This window comes from Anticarsia gemmatalis, chromosome 28 (assembly GCF_050436995.1).
Source record: "Anticarsia gemmatalis isolate Benzon Research Colony breed Stoneville strain chromosome 28, ilAntGemm2 primary, whole genome shotgun sequence".
Lineage (NCBI taxonomy): Eukaryota > Metazoa > Arthropoda > Insecta > Lepidoptera > Erebidae > Anticarsia > Anticarsia gemmatalis.
The window spans coordinates 5313960-5339621 of NC_134772.1; the positions used below are offsets into that span (position 1 = coordinate 5313960).

A 25662-nucleotide genomic window follows, 5' to 3' on the forward strand; every position below is an offset into this window, starting at 1 on the left:
TTAGATGCGACTGCTTGCCACAGCATCTCGAGTTTCGTTCCCGGATTTAACATTGGGGTTTTCTAATTTGTAATAAAATATTCTCAATAGTAGCCCGGAGTTTGGTGACGTGTCATGTAAATAGTCACCTCGCCGCTTATCACATGGGACTAACATTGTTAATGGCGAAACGTGGATGTAAGTATTTCATATACTTCTGCTTACGCCTTGCAGTATTCTAGAGGCGATGTTAAAAAACCATTATATAGAATAGGTGGCAATAATCTCAAGATTTATTAATTATAAAAAACGAGTTTCCCATGGTCATTTTCAAAATCAAAACCCATAAAACAGGCTTATCAAATATTTCCGTATAATTTTCAAAATGTATTATTATTCAAACTTGCCGAATTCCGCCTATGACGGCTACGACAGGCTTTGTGACGTAATAATTCATCATTATCAAAAAAAAATATTCTCAAGGGTCTCCATCTAATTGAGGGAGGGGTTAGACCTTCAGTCTACCACGCTGGCCAAGTGCGGGTTGGGGACTTTGTATACCTTCAAGAACAGTTCTAAAGAACTCTCAGGCATGCAATCACGATGTTTTCCTTCACCGTTGGAACAATTAGTGATCAATATTTCTAATACACATAACTTGGAAAAGTCATTGGTGTGTTGCCTCGGGTTCGAACAGTCGACCACTAGAGTGGGACGTGCCAACTTATACCAGGTATCACTGTTTCAAAATAGAATAAGGAAAAAATAATTTTGCAAATCAATCTTCAAGGTTTTTTGACCCTTCTAAGGTCATTAATAAATAGAAAAACTTATTTTAACTTGTGACTTATAGCGGTTTTATGGTATAAGGAAAAAAATATTACAAATTTCTCGCACCTGTTTGAAAAACCGGACTTTTAGATTATCATAATGTTCAATATCGGATAGAATTTATGTTAAAATGTATACTTTTGGTGGTTTCTGACGTGGATTTATTGTAAATAATAAATTATATCTTTGGACAACTCAGTCATCTGATTCCAACTAAACAAAGCTTGTTAGTAAGCGACTGAATTGACAACCAGCCTCATTACAAAAACTTGTTAACATCAAATTTTTCATTTTAATAAATCAATAAATAAATATCATTGGATATCTCACACACGGTCATTTGATTCTAAACTAAGCAGAGTAACTGCTGTATTATGGTAACCACATAACTGATACACATACTTAAATACTTCTAAATACATACATACTTATATAGATAAAACCACCATGCTCAGAACAGATACTCGTGCTCATCAGACAAATATTTAACTGAACGTTGAGCGCAGAGGTAAACGTGGTCACCTCGCCGCTATAACCGTAGCGCCGCGTGTGATGTGTTCAAACCCCACCGGGAAAAATATTTGTGTGATGAGCATGAGTATTTGTTCTGAGCCTGGTTGTTAATTTATCTGTATAAGCATATATTTAGAAGTATAATATAAGTATTTTTATCAGTTATAAAGTTACCATAGTACAAACTCTGGTTAGTTTGGAATCAGATGACCGTGTGTGAGTTGTCCAATGATATTTATGCATTAGGTCGGGGAAAAAGTCTTTTCGCATTACAGTATGTATGAACTTGTAATAAAATCGTTTCTCTACACAAAAATGCATGATATTTGGGTACCTCACGAGCTCACTGAATGAAACCTAATAAACCGTGTACTTGTCTTGGGTGGGATTCGAACCTATCACACAACAACACCTCACTACACCACAGAGGCAGTCATTTATAAAACGGATGTACAATAGTCATTAGTTAACTCCGGGTTCCAAATTAACAATTTTGTATTAACGTACCCCAATTACTCCGAAATTACTTGACCAATAATGATAAATTAAAATGTCATTTAGAACTTGCCTACACGGATCTCTCTGTAATGAGGAAAGCAATAGCAATGGCGAGAGTCGCCACGCCGCTACCATTGCCCCGAGAGGCCTTTGACGTGGCTTAACGACTGTTATCTTAGTAGAAAACAACCGGGACCGTCTTTTTTACGTGCCCTCCGAAGCACGGAGACGCCGAGCTCAAATACCACTATACGGTCACCCATGTATGGAATGACCGCGCCAAGGGTTGCTTAACCCATAGATCGTTTACCAACCAGTGGGCGCAACTGGCTATAGGCGCCATAACTACAGCTTACTGGAAGCTGACTCCAACATAGATGCAAAGAAAGCTAAGCTGAGGCCGAGGCTTCTCTCATTTTCGAGCCGATTTTTCCTTGACACATGTAATGTAATTGTTTTTTCTTCTTTTAAACCCATTACTGTCCCACTGCAGGGCTCCCCCTCCCAAATGAGGGGAAGGGTTTAGGCCTTGAGTTCACCACGCTGGCCAATTGCGGGTTGGGGACTTTGCATACCCTCAATTAATGTATTAAACAAATTTTAGACATGCAAGGTTTCCTCACGATGTTTTCCGTTAGAGCAAGTGATAATTATGTAATTGTAACCTCCAAAATGTTGACCACAAACCAGGTAAAAGTATTTTAATCTATTAGAACTAATTGACGTAATTAATGACATTGATGAACAAATTTATAGGAAAACCAGTTACCTTGAGAAAAACCACAAATAGTTTATTTTGCCCTAAATAGACAACTTCAGGGAAGATTCTTCAATTCTTATTTATCTATTCCAAATGCTAGAATTTTTTAACACATGGGATTTAACAAACAAAAAAATAAAGATAAATAACTCATAAAATTTATGTGCAGACGTACACATATCGTATCATATCGGTGATGTCTTGCAGAAAGGTCAGGTGCTACTCGTAACCGGCGGTCCTGTATGACAACATGTATGTATGTGAATGAAGCAAGGGAAGTTTGTAAGGATCGTACCAAGAGGCGTTCTTTGGTCTTTGCCTACACCTATGGGAAGAAGGCCTGATTTTATGTATGCTAAGACCTTGATGAACAAATTTATAGGAAAACCAGTTACCTTGAGAAAAACCACAAATAGTTATATTTTGCCCTAAATAGACAACTTCTTTAGTTAAATTCTTCCATTCTTATTTTGTCCAAATGTAAGAAATTCTTAGTAAAGATAACTATTGTGGTTTGGGCATTTTATAAACATATCCTTTTAGCTAATATTGCAAAACTATTTATCTAACTGTGCAGAATTTGTTTCTTGTGAACTAGTGTGTGTACAATACACAGATACAGTCAGCTCCAAAAGTAGCTGATCATACCCAATCTTTTGAAACCCTATATACTGAAGTGTGCACATTATTCCACAACAAAATCAGGTAGAATGAATTAGAATTAAACATTTCAATGAATGGCAAATGTTTGTAGTTGAAGGACTTTTACAAACATACAAACAACGTACACAAAGTACAACCAGAGCCGAAACAATAATTTTTGGATCGCACAAATAATTGTTCCGTGTGGAAATCGAACCCACGATCTCCCGACGCAGTGGTATCGGCGTGGCGACCTAAACCACTGCGCCACGGAGGAAGTCAAATTAAGTTCAAATGTTAGAAATTCTTAGTAATAATGGCATCACAAATTTTATTTGTTTCGTGTGGGAATCGAGCCTACGACCCTCCGAGCATAATGTCACGTAGGAAAAATTGCGGTTCGTTATGTTCTATATTATCATAATTTTGGAGTTTAGAATTCATAGTTCGTTTTGAACATTTTAAATGGAAATATTTCCACGTGGACTAAGTCGTGTGGAAGCCCGTTATAGTAAGCATTATAAATAGCAAGTACTATGTTGTTTTGTTAAAAGACAGTCCCAACCCGCACTTGGCTAGCGTGGTGGACTCAAGGCGTAACCTCTCCCTCATTACGGGAGAAGACCATTGCCCAGCAGTGGGACAAAAATGGGTTAAATTTATTTATTATTTATTGAAAGACAATGTTAAAAGTTATATTTTCACAATTATTGTTCATTTGTTTCAGCAATAATCAAAGTAACACTATGTGTCGTGTGTATGTCGTATAGGTCTTGAAGGTACATGAGAAGTTTCAAGGTTGGGTATATAACTTATTTTGCAAAATAAACTTATGACTTTAAATATATTTTAGGAGATTGGGTAAGTATACGAATTTTGTATCCTAATGATTTCTGGTTAAAACCTCAATCTAGATTAAATCAAAACAATTTAACAGTTTCTGAGGAAAACCACAGAAAGACCTATTAAATCAAAATATGACTAAGAATGTTTACGCACTTTCAACTAATAGCTTAGATGGCAATGCTAGTCAGGCCAATAAGTCTGTTCTGAGATTTTAATTTTTTTCTAAAGTTTCTTAGGTCCTAGATCTCCGTCCTTTCTTTCTTTCTTCTTTGGTTAGTGGTCAACCTAGTGTCAAAGTTGTTCAAGCCGCCCGAGAGGCCTTTGACATGGCTTAACGAAATCTTAGTAGACAAAAGCCGGGACCGACGTTTTACGTGCCCTCCGAAGCACGGAGACGCCCAGCTCAAATACCACCAAGCGGTCACCCATCTATGGAATGACCGCGCCAACGGTTGCTTAACCCACAGATCGTTTACCGACCGGTGAGCGCAACTGACTATCCGTGCTTTGAAGAGCACGTAAAGCCGTCGGTCCTGCGCCTGACCTCACACTGGTCGTGTGTACCGGTCAACCGGCTTTTAACGTGCCCTTCAAAGCACGGAGACGTCCATTTCTTATACCACTATACGGTCACCCATCTATGAAATGTCCCCACCAAGGTTTGCTTAACCCACAGATCGTTTACCGACCGGTGATTGCAACTATGTGTCATAAATCTATATGATTCATTCTTAATTGGTAAGCTACTTTAGAAGGTAAAGAAAGGCATAGTGTTATATTTTTTTCTTTAAATACGTCACTAAAAACCAGTTTACATTCTCTATGGTAATTATTATTTACGTCCGTGAATGGCTTGCGTAAACAAAGATCGTTTCTTCATTTCTTATTCTTTGATTGTAAATAATATATTCAATAAACTTATAATATCAGGTCGGGGAAAAAGTCTTTTCGCATTATAGTATGTATGAACTTGTAATAAAATCTTTTCTCTACACAAAAAAGCTCGATATTTGGATACCTCACGAGCTCACTGATAGAAACCTAATGAACCGTGTACTCATTTGTGATTCTTGAAGCCAAAGAGATTTTATTACCAGTTCATACATAGTATAATGTGAAAAGACTTTTTCCCCGACCTAATATAAAAAACTTTTCCTTTACTGACTGACTGACTGATGGACAACGCACAGCCGAAACTTAATATTTGAGACACTACCTTCTGCTAGGGACTTTTTCCGAGGTAAAAAGTATCCTATGTGTTAATCTACGTTATAAACTATCTGAGTACCAAATTTTATCCAAAAAGCTTCAGTAGTATTTGCGTTACAGTAATGAACATTCATATTTAACAACAAAACTAAAAATGGCAACATGCGTGTGTTATAGGCATAGCTGTGAAATATTCCTACGTTACCTCATGAAATTAGTTCCAAGAAACAAAGGTTTAGTTTTTTTTGCATATTACTTTAAATCACTTATTAAGAATTATGTTACAGAATAGGTAGCTTCCAGTCGAGTTCCGGTCTTGTAATAAAACAAAAACAAATAATTTCTGACCAAAACAGAAAAACTTAAGTATTTTAAATTTCTTAAAAGCTTTACACAAAAAAACAATTTTTTTCAAAGAATCCAGTACATTTCCTTCCAAAAGACAATATCAATCTTTACTTAATTAAAAGATCTGCGGAAATATCCGGACAATAGTGACGTCACGAGCCGCGCGATCAAACCTCACGTACGGTTGCGAAACGGCAACTCAGCATTCAGTGCGTCTTGTGCTCTCTCAGACATTAGTCGTGTTGCTATATTTGTAAAATATAAATTAAAATTGAATTTTTGAAATTGTGGTGTGATATTTTTTTGGGTGGTTTTTGTGAAAGGAAGTGCTTTTTTGGAAATAAAGGTGAGCTTTTGATTTTTTTTGAAAATATTTTTTTTTGTATTTGGTGTTATTTTCTAGGTTTTAGATCTATATTTTTTAATAGGTATTGAAATTAAATAAAAATGAGGTGCTAGGTATTTTCTCTTAGTTTTAAAAACTACGTATTGTATATTGTAAATATTTATCCAAAATATATACCTATTCTTTTTGACTTTTTTAATTATAACGCATACTTCTAATACCTACAAAAAATATATTAAAAAAAAAACATTTTAACTGTCATATTAACAATTTTTCCATTTAAATGCAAGGTTTACGCCCCCCTTTTCCGCTCAAGAAAACCCAAACATAATCTTTTTTTTTAAATTTTCAATAGGTAAATAATTTTAAGAAAAAATATTGTCGTCTGAAACATCAAAATCAAATTATTTATTAATTTAGGTCAAATATTGACACTTATGATAGTCGTTACAATTACTGAATCTACCACTAGCTCGGAAAGGGGGTAGAGCCTTATGAGAAGAGCTAGCGAGAAACTCATATAGATGCGTCAAAGGTAGTTATTAGTATTTGTAATAAAATAAGTTAAACAATAGAATAATAACTTGTAATAAAATATTAATTATATTGCTTCACTGTGTTGCTCAAGATTCGTCCCTGTATACATTTAATATGCGATTCAGAACTTATGAATAAGTATTGGATAAACTATCTTATAGTTAAAGATACAGCCAATGTTGACAGACAGTAGTGCAGTACCGGAGGTCGTGGGTTCAATTCCCTTACGGAACAAATATTTCTGCGATCCACAATTGAACGTGCCTTCCGAAGCACGGAGGAACTCGATATGTATAAGATGGTCACCCATCCAAAGAACAAGCTCGGCAATCGTGGCTTAACCTCAGAGATCGATACGGCTGTTGGTGACTAAGCCGGGGGATAGGGCCTTAGTCTTACTACATCCATACTAATATTATAAATGCGAAAGTAACTCTGTCTGTCTGTCTGTCTGTCTGTCTATCTGTCTGTCTGTCTGTCTGTCTGCTACTCAATCACGCCTAAACTACTGAACCAATTTGCATGAAATTTGGTATGGAGGTATTTTGATACCCGAGAAATGACATAGGCTATGTATCATCACGCTACGACCAAAAGGAGCAGAGTTCCAGTAATTAAAGTTACAAAAAGGGGATAAATTCCCATTCTCTCTTATTGGACGCAAGCGAAGTTGCGCGGGTCAGCTAGTAATATTATAAATGCGAAAGTTTGTGAGTATGTATGAATGTTTGTTACTCTTTCACGCGAATACTTCTGAACCGATTACAGTAAAATTTGGTATTTAGGTAGCTGAAGACCCAGAATAACATATAGGCTACTTTTATCCCGGAGTTCGTGAGGGATCGGGATTTACACGGGAAAAGTTTACAGGCGGACGAAGTCGGGGGCGGCCTCTAACAAATAATTTTAGTATCTATAATTCTATACTAATATTATAAATCTGAAGAGTTCGTTTGTTTGTTTGAACGCGCTAATCTCAGGAAGGAAGGTCCGATTTGAATAATTCTTTCAGTGTTAGATAGCCCATTTATTGAGGAAGGCTATAAGCTAAATATCATCACGCTACGAACAATAGAAACAGAAAACCAGTAAAAAATGTTACAAAAACGGGGAAAATTTTGACCCATTCTCTCTTATGTGACGCAAGCGAAGTTGCGCGAGTCAGCTAGTATAGTATTAGTATGTATAATATGATATAACGATTATAATAGGCTGAGTTAAGCACGTATTGTTTGGCCACTTGCTGATACACACATCAATGATAGATACTTACTATATCTAATCGGATCTAATATTACGATATTAGAGTTCTAAAACGGCGTTGACAGATAGAATTTTCAAAAAATATATTTTTTAAATTGAAGCTGTGAAATAATGCTCTGAAAATATCCGAAAAAAATTTTTGGTTCCAAAAAAGTAAGACTTTAACTTTTCTTAACTGGAAAGGCTTAGGCTTTAAGGTTTACTTCGAAAAGCCTTCATTTTAAACCTCATTCACTTCCGAAAACATTTTTTCCTAAACAAAGGGCTGGATTCAAAAGGACAAAAAACTGTATAAAAGTTGCCTCTGAAATGCTAAAAACATTTCAATTTTTGACATCTCATAAAAATCTGGATTGTCGTTATACTTTACTACAACTCCATCCCTTATATTATGAGTATTTTTTTAATACATAGGAGGTTAATAAAAAAAAAAACATGCCTATATTTGCTCCCAGATCTTCAACTATCTCCATAGCAAAATCTAAAATAAGTTCATCCATGAAAGCGGTACTAACTCATTCTCGTATTTGAAATATTAGTCCGTATTTTTTAACCCCCGACGCAAAAAGAGGGGTGTTATAAGTCTGACGTGTCTGTCTGTGTGTCTGTGGCATCACAACAACGGATGCAGTGATTTCAATTAAGTTTTTTCTGTAAATAACGTAGATTCTCAAAGTTAACACACATAAAATCAAGCCTTTTTCTTATAGGGGTAGGCAGAAAACGCCACTTGCTACGATTGGGCTTTTGCCCTTGCGTTGTCATACAGGACCGCTGATCACGGTGACGGAAATCAAACCCAGGAATTTCTGAGTTACTTTTAAAATAGTCCTATCGATCATCTTAACCATTGCACTATACGCATTACTTAGCGTACTGATATTCATTATTATGTAGTTCACATAAAATCTAGGGATTTCCCAAGAGTACCAGCTATGCAGGTGTACATACGTACGTATACATAATAGATGAAGTAACTTTATTTGTATGTATAACTAGCTAAAATGCTGAACTGATTTTTATAAAACTAGCATCTGGACTTAAAGCCAAACCCTTCCCCATTACGGGAGGAGACCCTTGCCCAGCAGTGGGACATTAATGGATTACATTATTTTTTTAAATGAAATAAAAAGATAACAAAAATGAGACGGTCACCCATCCATAAAACAACCTCGATAAGTGTAGCTTAACTTCAGAGATAGATCCGCGCTCTGATGTTATGTATGTGTATTAATTTAAAGTAGTTTAAAACATAAAGTTAATTATAATTTTATTCATACCAAGTGTGTACATTAAGTAATCGCACTGTTAATTGCAGTAAGCAATTAACCTCTCAAGCGCCCGGCCACCGTGTCACGGTTGAATGTTCTACCCCCGTCAAGCGCCCCGCCACCGTGGTACGGCAAAACGATCTTACATTAAAAAAACGTAGAAATTAAATGCTAAAACTATGTTTATCCCTTTCAAACATATTTGACATTGAAGCTGATGAAATGAGACGACGATCTAATGCACACACTTGAATAAGTGGTTGATATAGGCCAGAGAGCACCTCAAACAACATCTGACCCAACGACATGTTCCTTTATGACCAATATTGTAAATACTTTTTTTAACTAATTTTAAAGATTTGGGTATATTTTACAGTTGGATTTTAATGTCATTATTCATTAACTACACGATAAGACCTTCCGTCATATTATTTTTTATGCCTAAAAATATTTTTTAGACTTTCTTCAAACACATGCCTAAAGCACACAATATTCAGATTAAACCGACTATTGTACCACCACTATCAAATATTATTTGTGGTTTATTTTTTTAATATATAGCAAATTTTATGTAGATTTCAAATATATAAGGTATGACTAGGGTGTTAGTATCAAAATATGACGGAATCGGCGCTTAAACGCCAACCGCCAATTCAATTTCGCGCGGCATTTTTGGCCTGGACGCTTAACGGTATATTTGAATTTTGACGTTGGGCGCTCGAGAGGTTAATATGCTAAGTCAGCATGCGCCGAAACGTATGTTATTATTAACCGACTGCGTTAAAGAGGGTTATGTGTTTATTGTTATTACGCTGGTTGTACTCTAAGGTGAGAGCAGAGATTATTATTTATTATTTTATTATATGTATATTTTAACCTACTGCAAAAAAGTAGGAGGTTCTCAATTCGACGCGCTTTTTGTGAATGTTTTTCGATTATTCGGAATTCATGGATTAATTTCGAAATATTTTTTCGTTTTTCGACGGTTTGTACCGGAAGCAACAAACCAATGACTTTTCGAAGATATGTGTGTATTAAAAAATAAACTTAAAATAAAAAATAAAATAAAAAAATAATTAGGTATTTATTTGTCCAACGGTAAGAAAAACATCTTGATGCAAACTTGCATGCCTGAAAGTTCTATAGAACAGTTCTTGAAGGTATGCAAAGCCTAACCCCTGCAGTACGAAAGGAGACTTGCCCAGCAGTGGGACAGTAATAAGTTAAATTAATTTTATTTTATCCAACTACAAAAAAGACGAGTTTCTCAATTTTTTATGCCTTTTCCCCGGTTACTGGGAAACTGGTGAATTAATCCCAATCAAGCAAAAACAAATGAAAAGATTTTGATGAAATTCAGTTCATAGATAGTTTATAACCTAGATTACTAAATAGCATACTTTTTCCCTGTGAAATCTTTTCTCGGACGAAACCGAAGCATGAACTAGTATTAAACAAATCATTAAATTCAATGTAATACGAATAATAGTTGATTCTGCTATTATTTACATAAATTGCTGACAAGTAAAGGCAAGAATAATGTTGACATACAAAACCTGTTTTGTATGTTTGTTAGAATTACAATACAAATAGTGTACCTTGTGTGGCCTCTGTGGTCTATTATGGGGTCATTTTAAACCATAGTTATAGTCCGAAGAGGAACTCGTGGCTTAGTTAACAACAGTCGATCGATCTCTCAACAGAAATAAATTTAATAAGCTATGCTTGCCGAGGTTGGTCATTGGATGGGTGAGCAAATTAACATATAGTTACGTAAATACGCATACACACATACATACATACATTCATAAATAATATGACGCCTCTTATGCCTTGAGGAGCTTGTGGCTTAGTTAACAACAGCCGCGCGGATCGGTCTCTGAGGTTTAGCTTTGCTTGCCTAGTTTTTTCTATGGATAGATGACTGATGACATTCCGAGTTTCTTCGTTTCGAAAGGCACGTTAAATTATGGCATATTTAAAGACCTTTGACAGTCGTAAATAGTAGTCAGAAGCTTGAAAGTCTGATAACCAGTCTTACCGAGGTGTATCGTGTTATAGCCCAGGTAACTGGGTTGTGGAGGTCTAATAGACAGTCGCTCCATGTAAAATACTTGTATTCAATATCCGGTGAGACTGGAAGCCGACTCCAACATAGTTGGAAGGAAGGCTTACTAAGGTTAGACTAGTTTTCAATATGACTAGTAACATTTTTCGTTGCTACTCCGCTCCTTATGGCCGTAGCGTGATGTAATATAGCCCAAAGCCTTTCTCGATAAATGGTCTATTCAACACAAAAATATTTTTTCAAATCGAGCCAGTTGTTCCTGAGATTAGCGCGTTCAAACAAACATACATACAAACAAACAAACTTCAGCTTTGTAATATTAGTATAGATTTTTAAGTTAAAACATACTTTATCGAAATCTAGTCATTACGCCATGCGTGTGTTAGGCGAGATATAATTTTATTCGATAAGATATATACCTATTAAGTAATACATTATATAATATGTATTAATTAACATATACTTATGCAAGCTTAAAATGTCAAATAGATAAAAACTTAGGCATGCATAATATCACGCTTGTTATAAACGAAGATGCAGTAGGAGCTCGTGGCTTAATTTATAACAGCCGCACGGAGCGATATCTGAGGTTAAGCTACGCTTGCCGAGGTTGTTCCGTGGATGGATGACCATCCTAAACATATCGTGTTCCTCCGTGTTTTGGAAGGCACGTTAAATTGTGGGTCCCGGCTGTCATTTTCGAAGATCTTTGTCAGTCGTTAACAGTAGTCAGAAGCTTGAAAGTCTGACAACCAGTCTTACCGAAGGGTGTCGTGTTTATACCTAAGTAACTGGGTTGTGGAGGTCAGATAGGTAGTCGCTCCACGTAAAACACTGGTATCCAGCTGCATCCGGTGAGTCTTGAAGCCGACTCCAACATAGTTTGGAACAAAGGCTAAGCGAATATATATGTAGACAGAGTATAAAATACACCGTCGTTTTGCTGTTAACAATGTTAGTCCCATGTAATAGGGGGCGAGTCTATTATCATATATCAGGCACGTTACCAACTACTAAAGAAAATATAAATATATATCACTCAAAGGTGACTAACTAACATAGTGATCTATCAACGCACAGCACAAACCACTGGACGGATCGGGCTGAAATATGGCATGCAGGTAGATGTTATAACGTAGGCGTCCGCTAAGAAAGGAAACAGGTACAATTCTACCCCCAAGAGGATAAAATAGGGGATGAAAGTTTGTTTGAAAATTCTGTCCTAAGTCACAAACCACGCGGACGAAGTCGCGGGCAAAAACTAGTTCTAATATAAATTAGAAAAGTTCAATAGCACTTTACACGAGTCGAACCCGAGACCTAACGATCAGCAGTCGGATTTACTACTTACCCCCGGTTTTTGAGGTACATTTAGCGGTAGTTTATCTATTCAATAGTGTCAGTTAAAAAACGCTATTGAATAGATAAACTACCGCTAAATGTACTCAGAAACCGGGGGTTAGTTAGTTTCTCACCGTTTTCCTTAAACGCCCCATATTTATTCTAAATCCTATATAATTATTTTACCAACAAAATTAAGGTTGTATTTCTATTTACCTCATCATTATGTATTTACATACGGAACTGTATTATTTACTTATAAAACATATTTAAATTTAATTCCGTGTACAAACCAGTATATGGTATATGACCATATCTCACTATAACTAGTAAAGATCCAGTTTGACATGTTTTTAGTATAATATTACGATTGTATTTTCAATAAGGTAAGGCAGAAATGTGTTACTATGTACGAAGTGATGAGTAAATTTTTAGTAATCTACAAGCTTTAGGTACCTACGCTCCGGCTTCACCTTCTAAAGTATATGCTAAAACCTTTCCCGGGATCGCTCTATCTTTTAGTGAATATCGCATCCAAAAATGTGCAGTAGATGATAAATTTATCTTAAACGGACAGACTAAAGAAAACTAACCTTTATTTCTTTCAATAACTAGCGGACTGGCCCGACTTTGTCCGGGTATAGTACAATTTTATCCCGCTAATTCTATTCACACTTCACACAAACTTGGCATCGACGGTCACAAACATGATAAAAAAGAATCATCCTATTTGGTATAGTTGTTCAAAAGTAATGCGCGAACATACATTTCTGTGTATAATTTTTATTTTTGTAGCTCATAAATATGGGATGCAAAGATTGTATTGAATACTATAATCCTGAACCAGGAATCGAATTCGCCACATTTTACGACATTATTTATAAAACCTGTCATTTTTAACTATAAAAAGTGTGAATATCACTAAACACTACCTACACCATTACTTTTAACAGGCGTGAAATTATTAACAAAAATTATCTTCACAATAAATTACTGTCTTGTGGCAAAACAACAAAAAAATAACAATACAAAAAATGTTATTTATCAAATTAAAAGATTAACTGTTACAATCGTAACAAATTTAATATTATTTACGAAATTTTGTTATTAAATAACAATTTTAGCAGACTATTTCACGGTTTATTAAATTGTTATATCAGAATATTATATTCTTACTAGCTGAACCGGCAAACGTTGTTTTGCCATAAAAAAGTGTCACTTAGGGGCATGAAAAATAATTCGCCGATTCTCAGTCCTACGCTATGCTCACAAAGTTTCATGAGAATCGGTCAAACCGTTTCGGAGGAGTACGGTAACGAAAACTGTGACGCGAGAATTTCATATATTAGATTTTATTTTATCGTCTAGTTGGTGGTCAACCTAGTGTCAAAGTTGTTCAAGCCGCACAAAAGACCTTTGACGTGGCTTAACGACTGTTATCTTAATAGACAACAACCGGGACTGACTTGTTACGTGCCCTCCGAAGCACGGAGACGTTCAGTTTGCATGTAAATAAAAAAACAGGCGTGATTTTATGTATGTATGTACAAATTATAGTGTTATTTTGAACAATAAATATTTAGTACCGTTGAAATCTTGTTTACAAGATTATAGTCTCTCTATACTATTATTAAAGAACAATAATAACAATTTATGTTTCGATACATCATCTTAATAATCATCGTCTTAGTAATTGTTTTAAGGATTGTGGTTTTGTGGTCAGTCGGAAATCGATACTTAATGTTATTTTTTCTGTTAATTTCATGTACTGTTGTTTTGCTTATGCCAGTAGTATTATATTGTCGCGCAAAGGTATCTTGTTCAATTTATTGGATCCAATTTCAGTATTATTTATTGCAACAAACATAGTTCAAAGACCTAATTTAAAAACTCAGGGCTACGTTATAATATCTCTGAGTTTGTTAATAAATTATCAATAATGCCTGGAGTTAGAAATTTAAGGTTGTATACCTTATCAGAAAGCTGTCCTGTATTACGATTTACTCGCGTACGATTTGGGTAAAAAAAATAGATTAAAATAAAATAATAAATAAATATCATTGGACAACTCACACACGGTCATTTGATTCCAAACTAAGCAGAGCTTGTACTATGGTAACCAAATAACTGATAAACATACTTATATACTTCTAAATATATACTTATATAGATAAATTAACATCCAGGCTCAGAACAAATACTCGTGCTCATCACACAAAGATTTGTCCCGGGTGGGATTCGAACCCACCACACGCGGCGCTACGGTTGTTGCGGCGAGGTGACCGCTTAAACCACTGCGCCAAACGTGCAGTTAGATTAAGGGAGATCTTTCAAAAAAGTTCTACTTACCCTATTTGTATTTTATATTATACATGCGAAAGTTATTAAAAATGCATGTTTGTTACTCTTTTACAAAAAAACAGTATAATCCTGGTATTCAGCAGCAGCTGCATCCGCTATCCAGTGAGACTGGAAGCCGACTCTAACATAGTTTGGAAGAAAGGCTAGGCTTAAAAAACTCTTTTACAAAATAACTACTTAACGAATTTTAATTACAATTGATACACAGATAGTTTATAACTTAGATTAAAACATAGGATACTTTTTACCACGGGCAATCATTTCAGGGGCCGAAACAGGTCAGTAAAGTCAGTAAAAGTCAGTATTTTTGGACCTGGTCAGTAAAAGTCTGTATTTTCGAAAATCGGTCAGTATAGTCAGTATTTTTCCAAACTCAACGATTTTTTTTGGTTTTCCTTTGCTGTTTTTTGCTTTGCTGCCAATCTTACATTCTCGATTTGCCCAGTAATGATAGCAGAAAGCTGCTTTGGATGCTCGATATTATGTGGATGATCTACGTAATATAATATGTTACTGTAAAAGCCCGAACTGTGGTAAATCCTAAGATTTTCCGGTAAAACCTAAGATTTACCAACTCTCAATGGTAGGAGCGAGGAGGCGAGGAGCCCCGCGAACCGGCCTCCGGCGACATCTTGACATGATCAAGTGAATACAGGTAAAAGTTCGAAATAAAAGAATAGTTCGGACTTTTACCATTGAGAGTTGGTAAATTTTAGGTTTTACCGGAAAATCTTAGGATTTACCACAGTGCGGGCTTTTACAGTAACATATACATGTATTGAAGCATCACATGACTTCAATAGAATAGCAAATTAAAATTTACTATTTTTTTGAAGTCAATAATTTTTAAGTGAAAATTCTTTAGCGCCGTTGCGCACTTTTTAAGACCTGATTGAAAATTCGTAAGACTTGATTGAAAATTCGTAATACCTGATCGAAAATTCGTAATACCTGATCGAAAATTCTTAAGACCTGATTGAAAACTTTACTAACAATAGAAAAACCTTTTTAACACAATAAAAAGGCGGTGCTGGTTAACTATGGGGATGATGGAGACCAATAACCGAAAATAAGCTTTTTAACCGACTTCAAAAAAGGATTTTGACTTTTCAATTCGACTGTATTTTTTTTTATTTCACACAATTCACCCGAAAAACGATTTAGAAATGGTCTGTATTTGGTCAGTATTTTTGAATTTTTGGTCAGTAAAATCAGTATTTTCGACCTCGGAACTTGTTTCGGCCCCTGTCATTTTCAACGAAGTCACGCTCGGAAACTAGTAGCCCATATTTGAGCCTAGGTATTCACCTATTTCATATATCACCTGGCACGTTTTGCACGTGACCTTAGGGTAATATTCACGTGTTTCTAACCTGTTTGCAAACACATAGCACGTTTCTGTATATATAATTCATTAATATATTTTCAATATACATAATTTTATCAAACAAAAATGTTGACTTTCTGAACTATAAAATGTTCGGGCATCTAACTCCTCCTTTATAGAAATTTTACTGTACATAATTATATACCAATGACTGTTCAAAGTTATTTGTGTATTAGAAATAATTATCACCCGTTACAACGGTGAAGGAAAACATCGTAATGAAACCTTGCATGCCTGAGAGTTCTTTAACACAGAACTTAGAGGTATGCAATATCCCTAATCCGTACTTGGCCAGCTAGGTAGACTCAAGGCCTAACCCCTCCGTCATTCCGGGAGAAGACCCTTGCCTCCACAACCCAGTTACCTGGATAACACGATACCCTTCGGTAAGACTGGTTGTCAGACTTTCAAGCTTCTGAATACTGTTAACGACTGTAAAAGATCTTTGAAAAGTACAGCCAGGACATACAATTAGTAAGGAACTTGATACATAATTATGCATTTATTTATACTAAACCGAAAATCGTGTCTGAAATCAAAATACTTACCCATATCTTTTTTACACTTAAATACATTTATAATAGAATAACAATTAGCAATTCTATAATTGATACATTGTTCTATAATTGTTTGAAAAACATCCTAATCTTAGCTTTTAGGCGGAACTAATTCTTTATAATTGAATTAACACCTTTTTGTTAGTTTTGACGTCAATTTTGACATGGTATATGACGCCATGGGCACATGGTACACCGTATTAGTATGATATCACGCATATTATACGTGAAAGGGTAGGCAGAGGTGTGAAATACACCCACGTTTCGCCATTAACAATGTTAGTCCCATGTAATAAGGGGCGAGTACCATGTAATAAGTCATATAATAAACTATTACCGAAAAACCTTTTAAATTTAATAAAATTAAGTCAAATGAAATATTTATAACTTAACCTTAAAAAGGTTTCCATGGGTGTGATCTATATTTCTGTTTTATTTTATCAGAAGAGGCTTAGTCGTTATTGCCCTCTCCGGATAAAAAATGACAAAATCTTATGGTCAGCATAGTGTATTTCATACACCTCTGCCTATGCCTTTGAGTATAAGAGGCGCGATATTGTGTTTTCAAAAAATACATACATATTTTTCTAGAAAAGACAACTATTTTTGACTAACAACACGAGTAAAGCCACGAGTACAACCTAGTATAAAATAAATAGTTATTTAATGTTGTTTTTGTACAACACAATAACAATATAAAATAGTAATTAAATTAATTGAAAAATATATTAAGAAATAGCGTCATTTATCTAGAAAACTCATTATGTTATAATCTCGAAAAATCGAAGCTAGATTATTAACAAATTAAAATTAAATTTATATAATAAAAAAGTTCCGTATTAATAAAAATATATTAAAAAACACAGGAACTAATTTAATCATTAGTAATTTTATTACTAGACAAAAACTGAATCGCTAATATTTCGCTTGCGTCACATAAGAGAGAATGGATCAAAATTTTCCCCGTTTTTGCAACATTTTTACCGCTACTCTGCTCCTATTAGTCGTAGCGTAATGATATATAGCCTATAGCCTTTCTCGATAAATGGGCTATCTAACACTGAAAGAATTTTTGAAATCGAACCGGAGATCATGAAATTAGCGCGTTCAAACAAACAAACTCTTCAGCTTTATAACATTAGTACAGATACTAGCCCGGAGTTTGGTAACGTGCCCGGTATATAGCAGACTCGCCCCCTATTACATGGGACTAACATTGTTAATGGCCAAACGTGGGTGTATTTCATACACCTCTGCCTACACCATTGGGTATAACAGGCGTGATATAATGTATGTATTTATGATTATCATTTAAAACTGTTTTTAAAGATTAGTTTACAATAAAGTTCTATAGTTTTTGTAGTATAATCCACATTTAATTACTATCAAGTATCTATAAAATTACTAGAAAAACCACAGTTCTAGTTATTACATTATAATATTCTAAGAAATTAACTCCTATGGTATAGTGACGGACGTTAAATAAGTCCGACAAACGAGAGAGCCTTGGCATCTACGATGTATTTAGATTACATACATACAAAAAACCATTTTGCCATAGGGGTAGATTAAAACCTGAGATCCCCACTTGGTACGACCCTTACAAACTTCCCTTGCTTCATTCACGTACAATGTACATACATGCTGTCATACAGAACCGCCGGTTACGAGTAGCACCTGACCTTTTTGCAAGACATCACCGATATGATCTGTGTATGTCTTTCTAAGGCGTCCCGTCCTGGCGTACGCACAAAATAATATATAATAATATCACTGAAATAGAAATATAAATATCGTTTTCTAAGAGGCCATAGTCTTAAGTGCAGGAATAAGTATACATATTTATGTACATACCTGTACAATCTAGGTAAATTACATTATTAATTTATTCATTAATTTCTTAGAAGATAGATATTACAATGTACTACTTCTGACCACAAGCTTCGATTCCGAGATAAAGCAGAGTTACTTTACAAGATATTATTAAACAAAGTTCCCCGTTTACAATCAACTTAATAAAATCAGCCAAGTGCGAGTTAGAGTTACGTACAATTTCCGTTACATCTATACTAATATTATAAAGCTTAAGGGTTTGTTTGTTTGAACGCGCTAATCTCAGGAACTACTGGTCCGATTTGAAAAAATATTTTAGTGTTAGATAGCTCATTTATCGAGGAAGGCTATAGGCTATATATCATCACGCTACAACTAATAGGAGCAGAGTACAAGTAAAAAATGTTACAAAAACGGGAAAAATTTTGACCCATTCTCTCTTATGTGGCGCAAGTGAAGTTGCGCGGGTCAGCTAGTTATTTATAAAAACGGCAAAATAATCACACTTGTTGTACGAAAGCACCATTCAATATTTATTTTAATCGATTATTTAGTATTTGTTGTTATAGCTTCAACGAAATTCCGTAATCTGAGAAAATTTCAACTGTCTATCTATCACAGTTCATGAGATACAGGCACACAGACGGACAGATCGACTGACAGTTTCCTATTTACCCTTTGGGTACGGAACGCCAAAAACGAATGAATCGTTTTTGATGCAAGAGTGCAAAACTAATAGGTCGAAATTCTCAAGGTCAATCTCTATGAATTAAACTAAGATTAGCAAACTTCAGTAATGAGCTATCTATCTGTCAATACTTGAGACAGACCCTCACCTTTTCACTTCTATTGATAACAATTACTTTATAATTAATGATTAATGACTATTTATAATGTCTTCTTGAACGATTTAGCAAGCACGTGTATTTGAGAAGGACATATGTATGTCTGCAATGACAACATGTATGTATGTGAATGAAGCAAGGGAAGTTTGTAAGGATCGTACTAAGTAGTGTTCTCTGGTCTTTGCCTACCCCTATGGAAAGAACGTGTGATTTTATGTATCTTACAGACATACTTGTTTTATCATTAGGCCTTTTTTTTTACTTTTCTATTTCTCTTTAGAAGCGCCCATAGCCAGTTGCGCTTACCGGTCTGATAACGATCTGTGAGTCAAGCAACCGCTGGCGCAGTCTTTCTGTAGATGGGTGACCGCATAGTGGTATTTGAGCTAGGCATCTCCTGCTTCGGAGGGCACGTAAAATGTCGGTCCCGGTGGTTGTCTACTAAGATAACAGTCGTTACGCCACGTCAAAGGTCTTTCGGGTGGCTTGAACAACTTTGACACTAGGTTGACCACTAACCATACGATAAGAAGAAGATGACTTTTCTATTGAAAGCGGCAACCGAAGCCTCATATTTAAGTACCTTGTTGAAGGTTTATTTCTAGAAGCTTCGGAACTTAACACCAAGGTTAAAACCACTTGAAATACTTTAAAATCCCTTGTGTAATATGTACAAATAATTACTAATATAACATACGACCTCGCGACTTTAAGGCTAAAAGTCTTTACTTATTATGTGCGTTACGTGCAAAGTAAATGTTTATAGAACATGTACGTTTCGTAAAATTCTTAAGTATTCTTTCTAGGTTAAGAGATTTATCAAGGACTTTGGCCTGACACTAGGTTGACTACTAACCATACGACAAGAAGAAGGACTAGTGGCCGCCCACGTCTTCGTTTGTGTGGAAATTCCAGGTTTCCCGTTTTCACAACATTTGATACTAGGTTGACCACTAACCATACGATAAAGAGGGAAGGACTTGGCAGTTCGCTAGTTTTTCATATAAAAGATTTCCCCCTTTTCCCCCTCTTCAGGAGGGAATTTCCAAAAATCCTCTCTTAGTGCTCCTCTACACTTCGTAAGGAATCTTCAAAGTAAATGTCAAGTTTGTACGCTCAGTAGTTTCGGCTGTGCGTTGTCCATCAGTCAGTCAGTAACGGAAAAGTTTTATATTTATATTAATTTACTTAACAGCTGTTAGTACCACTAATACTATATTATCAACAAGGTAGACAACCAAATTTCTCCGTGGTTAGGTCCATAGTAAACACGACTACCTAAAGATCTCGGGTTCGAAACTTGAGTCGCACCAATAATATATTACTTCAGTTTTTCTCAAAGATTTATTCCAGATCTAATTACTTATATTATCATATAGAATACTTTATAACCCGGGACATCTGTTTATGTGAACGAAATCGCAGGTAGAAGCTAGTTTTATACTAATTTTGATATAACTCATATACTCGTTATTTACTCCACAAATCAAACTCCAATTTCGATTGCAGGTTGCAAAAGTTGATTCATAAACTAAGTATTTCATAAGACAAACTTGATATTATCAATCAAAACAACGCCTACCAATACAAAAATAGCTTTAACCCGGTCACCGATCCAACGACGATTAGCCAAGCAGTTTCCGAGATGTTACATAACATACACGCATATGCTTTTAATAAAGTAGGCGATTTTTAAATTTAAAAACCTGATTTTGATTTTTTGAAAGTTATTTTTATGGTGACATTTTAGATTTTTTTTGGAAAGACTTCCTGAATGAATTTTGATCTAGAATATTACATTAATAATTAATTAAATAAATATTTTTGGACAACTCACTCACGGTCATCTGATTACAAACTAAGCAGAGCTTGTACTATGGTAACCAAATAACTGATAATCATACTTATATACTTGTAAATACATGCTTATATAGATACATTAACATCCATGCTCAGAACAAATACTCGTGGTCATCACACAAATATTGATCCCAGATGGGATTCGATTTCAATTGATCTATATAAGAAGTATATAAGTATGTTTATCAGTTATTTGGTTACACTACAAGCTCTGCTTAGTATGGAATCAAATGACCGTGTGTGAGTTGTCCAATCATATATATTTTTTACTAAAGACCGCCTGCGACTATCGTCCGCGTGTAAATCCTGATCCCTCGGGAACTTCAAGATAAAAAGTATCCTATGTGTTATTCTGGGTCTTAAGCTACCTACATTCCAAATATCGTCGAAGTCGGTTCAGTAGTATTTGCATGAAACAGTAACAAACATCCATACATATTATAATATTAGTAGGATTTATTTAAGCCTAAGGTGGGAGTGGTCTAAAATAGGTATTTTCTGACTAACACATATTTAGAGTAACCTAAATAATATCAAGGTATTAACTATTTGATTGAAGGTAACTACTGGATGTTCTTGACACGATGAAATTGCTATGTTTCCTTAAAAACTTAAGGAAATCCACGTATCTCGGGTTTATTACGAAATCGTATCATTGGCCGTGTAGAAATATATTGTAGTGCTTTTATGTACAAGTATATACAATATATCGTGGGCTATATACAAAATACATAGTATGAAGCAATGTCGTGTCCCGCGGATGTCCCTTAGATGCTTAGATCTTTAAAACTACGAAACGGATTTTGATGCGATTTTTTTTAATAGATAGGGAGTTCAAGAGGACTTTTTATGTGTAAAATTTATAATTTTTTTGTTTTAAAATAACTATTTTAACCAGGCGAAGCTGCGGCGTGCTGCTATAGTAAATAATATCGTGGCTTAGTTAAAATTAGCCGCGCTGATCGCTCTGTGAGGTTAAGCTTCGCTTGCCAAAATTGTTCTGCGGGTGGGTGACCAATAGTGACCATACTAAACATTCCGAGATCGACCGTGTTGCGGAATGCACGTTAAATTGTGGGTCCCAGCTCTACTTTCCAAAGTTCTTTGACAGTCGTTAACAGTAGTCAGAAGCTTGAAAGTCTGACAACCAGTCTTACTGAAGTATCGTTTTACAACATAGGTAACTGTGTTGTGGAGGTCCGATAGACAGTCGCTACATATAAAATACTGGTATTCAGCTGCATCCGGTGAGACTGGAAGCCGACTCCAACATAGTTGGAAGAAAGGCTAGGCTAACTTTTTACCACGGGAAATCTTTTGCACGCGATCGAAGTCGCGGGCGGAAACTAGTACATTAATAGGTTAGGTGTTAATAAATATTATCTAAATGTAAATATTTTGACCGTTGACGTCAAACTAAGTAATTTCATTCTAGAAACTACGTAATGACAAGTGGACCCTAATTTTAGTGCTTACATAATTCTAGTTCGGCAAACTAATGATATAGCTCAAATATAATTTGTTATGTGCGTAGTTTATGAGTAAGTTACTGCAAATATAACACAGTAACACAACTTGAAAATGACGTTGAATTTATCTAATCTATACTAATATTATAAAGCTGAAGAGTTTGTTTGTTTCTTTGTTTCTTTGAACGCGCTAATCTCAGGAACTACTGGTCCGATTTGAAAAATTCTTTCGGTGTTAGATATCCCATTTATCGAGGAAGGCTCGCTAAGGTCATTAGGAGCGGAGTAGTAACGAAAAATGTTACAAAAACGGGGAACATTTTGACACATTCTCTTAGGTGACGCAAACGAAGTTGCGCGGGTCAACTAGTATCTTAGAAAATGACACTCGAGACTCGAAACCTATATTGTAACGTGCCTGCCGAAACACGGAGAGACGAAAAGAAAGGAATGAAAATGCAGAAAGAATTATTATTCGTGCTTAAAGCACATAGACAAATTTTGATGTAATTTGATATTCTGTAATCTGGATTTAACACATAAGTTCAGGGTTTTGTAATCAAACGGTAAAATGGGACCCTATTATTGAGAATTCGCTGTCTGTCTTTCAGCAGGCTGTATCTCCTGAACCGTGATAGTTAGAATGGAAAAAAAGTCTCAGAGTATACATTTCTGTTTCCGCTATAACAAGATACTAAAAACTGAATAAAATAAATATTTAAGAGGGCTCTTATACACTCTTAGTATTAAAGAGACAATAAACGTTGCCGTTTTCATAAATAATTAATTAAATTAAGAAACCCTGAATGCCCGATTTAAAGTTACACTTGCTATGATTGATAATCCAAAAAATCTTTGAGAAATCTTTTCTTGGGTGATCATGAGGTCTCGAGTTTGATCCCCGGGTCGAGCAAGTTTTTTCACATAGAGTTTTCCCAATAGTAGCCTGGATTTTGGTAACGTGCCCGCTATATAGCAATAGGCTTACCCCCTATTACATGAAGTAAGTTTTAAGTTAATATTGATCTACTGTAATTTACTTGTATAGTGGCTCTAAGTGTCCATATTGACCACTCTCTTGCCGTGACACTATTCTGTCGGTCCCCTGTCGTTTGCTAGCGTTAATATATGGGCAGTAAAAGTTAACATAACATTTAGATTACTTTGTTGTTACAGTCGAGTATTTAGGAAATACTTAGATTCGATTTTAAAACATTCTGTTGTTTGTAAGTTCGTAGGTTCGATTCCTATGTCAAAAAAAATACTACTTTTTCTAACAATATTTTTTGGCTTAAAACTTCGAAAGGAAATCCTTTTCCTGGAATATAATCTATCACCGTGCAAAATTTTATTTAAATCTGTTTATCCATTTAGGTGTGAAAGCGTAAAATTAAGTTACTTATCACGCTTAGAAACTTTGGTTTTCCGTATGACAAGCTATCACTCTGCAAAATTTTATCGAAATCGGCTCAGCAGTTTTGTGAAAGCGTCATATACATAAGCGTAACAGACGGCATTACTTTCACATTTATGATATACACACATAACCAAAATCTTAAATGTGAATGACCCATCGTAAACTTGACCTCAATAACATTGCTTGCCATAATTCAATTATATTTTGACATGTAGTTACTAAAATAAATAACCTTTAATTGAATGAGTTATTTATGTGTGTCAAATAACTTCTCGCGTCACGGTTTTCGTTACCATACTCCTCCAAAACGGCTTGACCGATTCTCATGAAATTTTGTGAGCATATTGAGTGGGTCTGAAAATCGGCCAACAACTATTTTTCATACCCCTAAGTGACATTTTTTTAAAATTTATATGGCAAAACAACGTTTGCCGGGTCAGCTAGTAATATAATATATGTACTTATGTAAAAACAGCACCATTGATCATATTTTTAGAGTTCCGTACCGTTCTTTAAAATAGGGTACTGTAGCAGATCGATCTTTGAGTTTAGCTACGCTTGCTTAGGTGGTTTTGTGGATGGGTGAGACTGGACACCGACTCCAACATAGTCAGAAGAAAGGCTAGGCAGACTTGGACTGTAAATAATTTTGGTGTACTCTATGATGTATAATACAAATAGATTAACTCCACGTTTTACAAAAAATGTTCACCGTTGTGAAAATTATCAGAATTCTCCATTTTAAGTTGATACTCTTTATTGAAAGAAAAAAAGCCCATTTATGTCCCACTGCTGGGCAAGGTTCTCCTCCCGTAATGAGGGAGAGGTAAGGTCTTGAGTCCACCACGCCGGCCAAGTGCGGGTTGAGGACTTACTCTTTATTTGCTTGCTCTAAAATCAGATATAGTTTATTTCGCTAAATAAAAGTTTGTAACTAATAAAAATCCTGGAAATCATAATCTCAATGGACTTTGAATTTCTTGGACTTCCGATAATGTTTTACAACCTTAATTTACCAAATCGGTTCAGCCATTCCCGAGTTCTAACGAGACAAACGAACATCTATTCATTTGTTCTTTATTACATGCCAATGAGATAAATAGAAAACTTGTATTTTCATATATCTCTGCCTATACCTTCTGGTATAATAGGCATTATGTTTTCAAAACAAATAATCCTTTAAACAGTTTCGAAACAGCTCAACAAATTTTGATTAAATTTAATACATGTAATAATATGTAAGTATATACCGGTGTGAAATGTTTGAAATGTCAAAATGTTTAAATGTCATACATTTTCGAAATCTTTGAACTCATAAGTGGATGATGACGTGTGTATAGTACAGGTTTGATGCCCGTGGCTCAGTGGTGAAGGTAGTCAAAACACCGCTACAGTTGTCGTTGATTCGATTTCTGAATTTTTTTTTTACTTTTTCCTGCATTAGATGTTATTAGTCACACGAGAAGAGCTCGTGGCTTAGT

The 25662-nt window shown here is 35.2% G+C and overlaps 1 protein-coding gene across 1 annotated transcript in view; it reads left to right on the forward strand.

Moving 5' to 3' along the window:
• The first annotated feature begins 5839 nt into the window (after positions 1-5839).
• Positions 5840-25662, forward strand: part of LOC142984927 (fatty acyl-CoA reductase wat-like) — a 48992-nt gene continuing 29169 nt past the window's right edge. The window contains exon 1 of the mRNA XM_076132807.1: positions 5840-5972. The gene's annotated coding sequence lies outside the window, so the exon portion shown is untranslated. The remainder of the gene's footprint in view (positions 5973-25662) is intronic.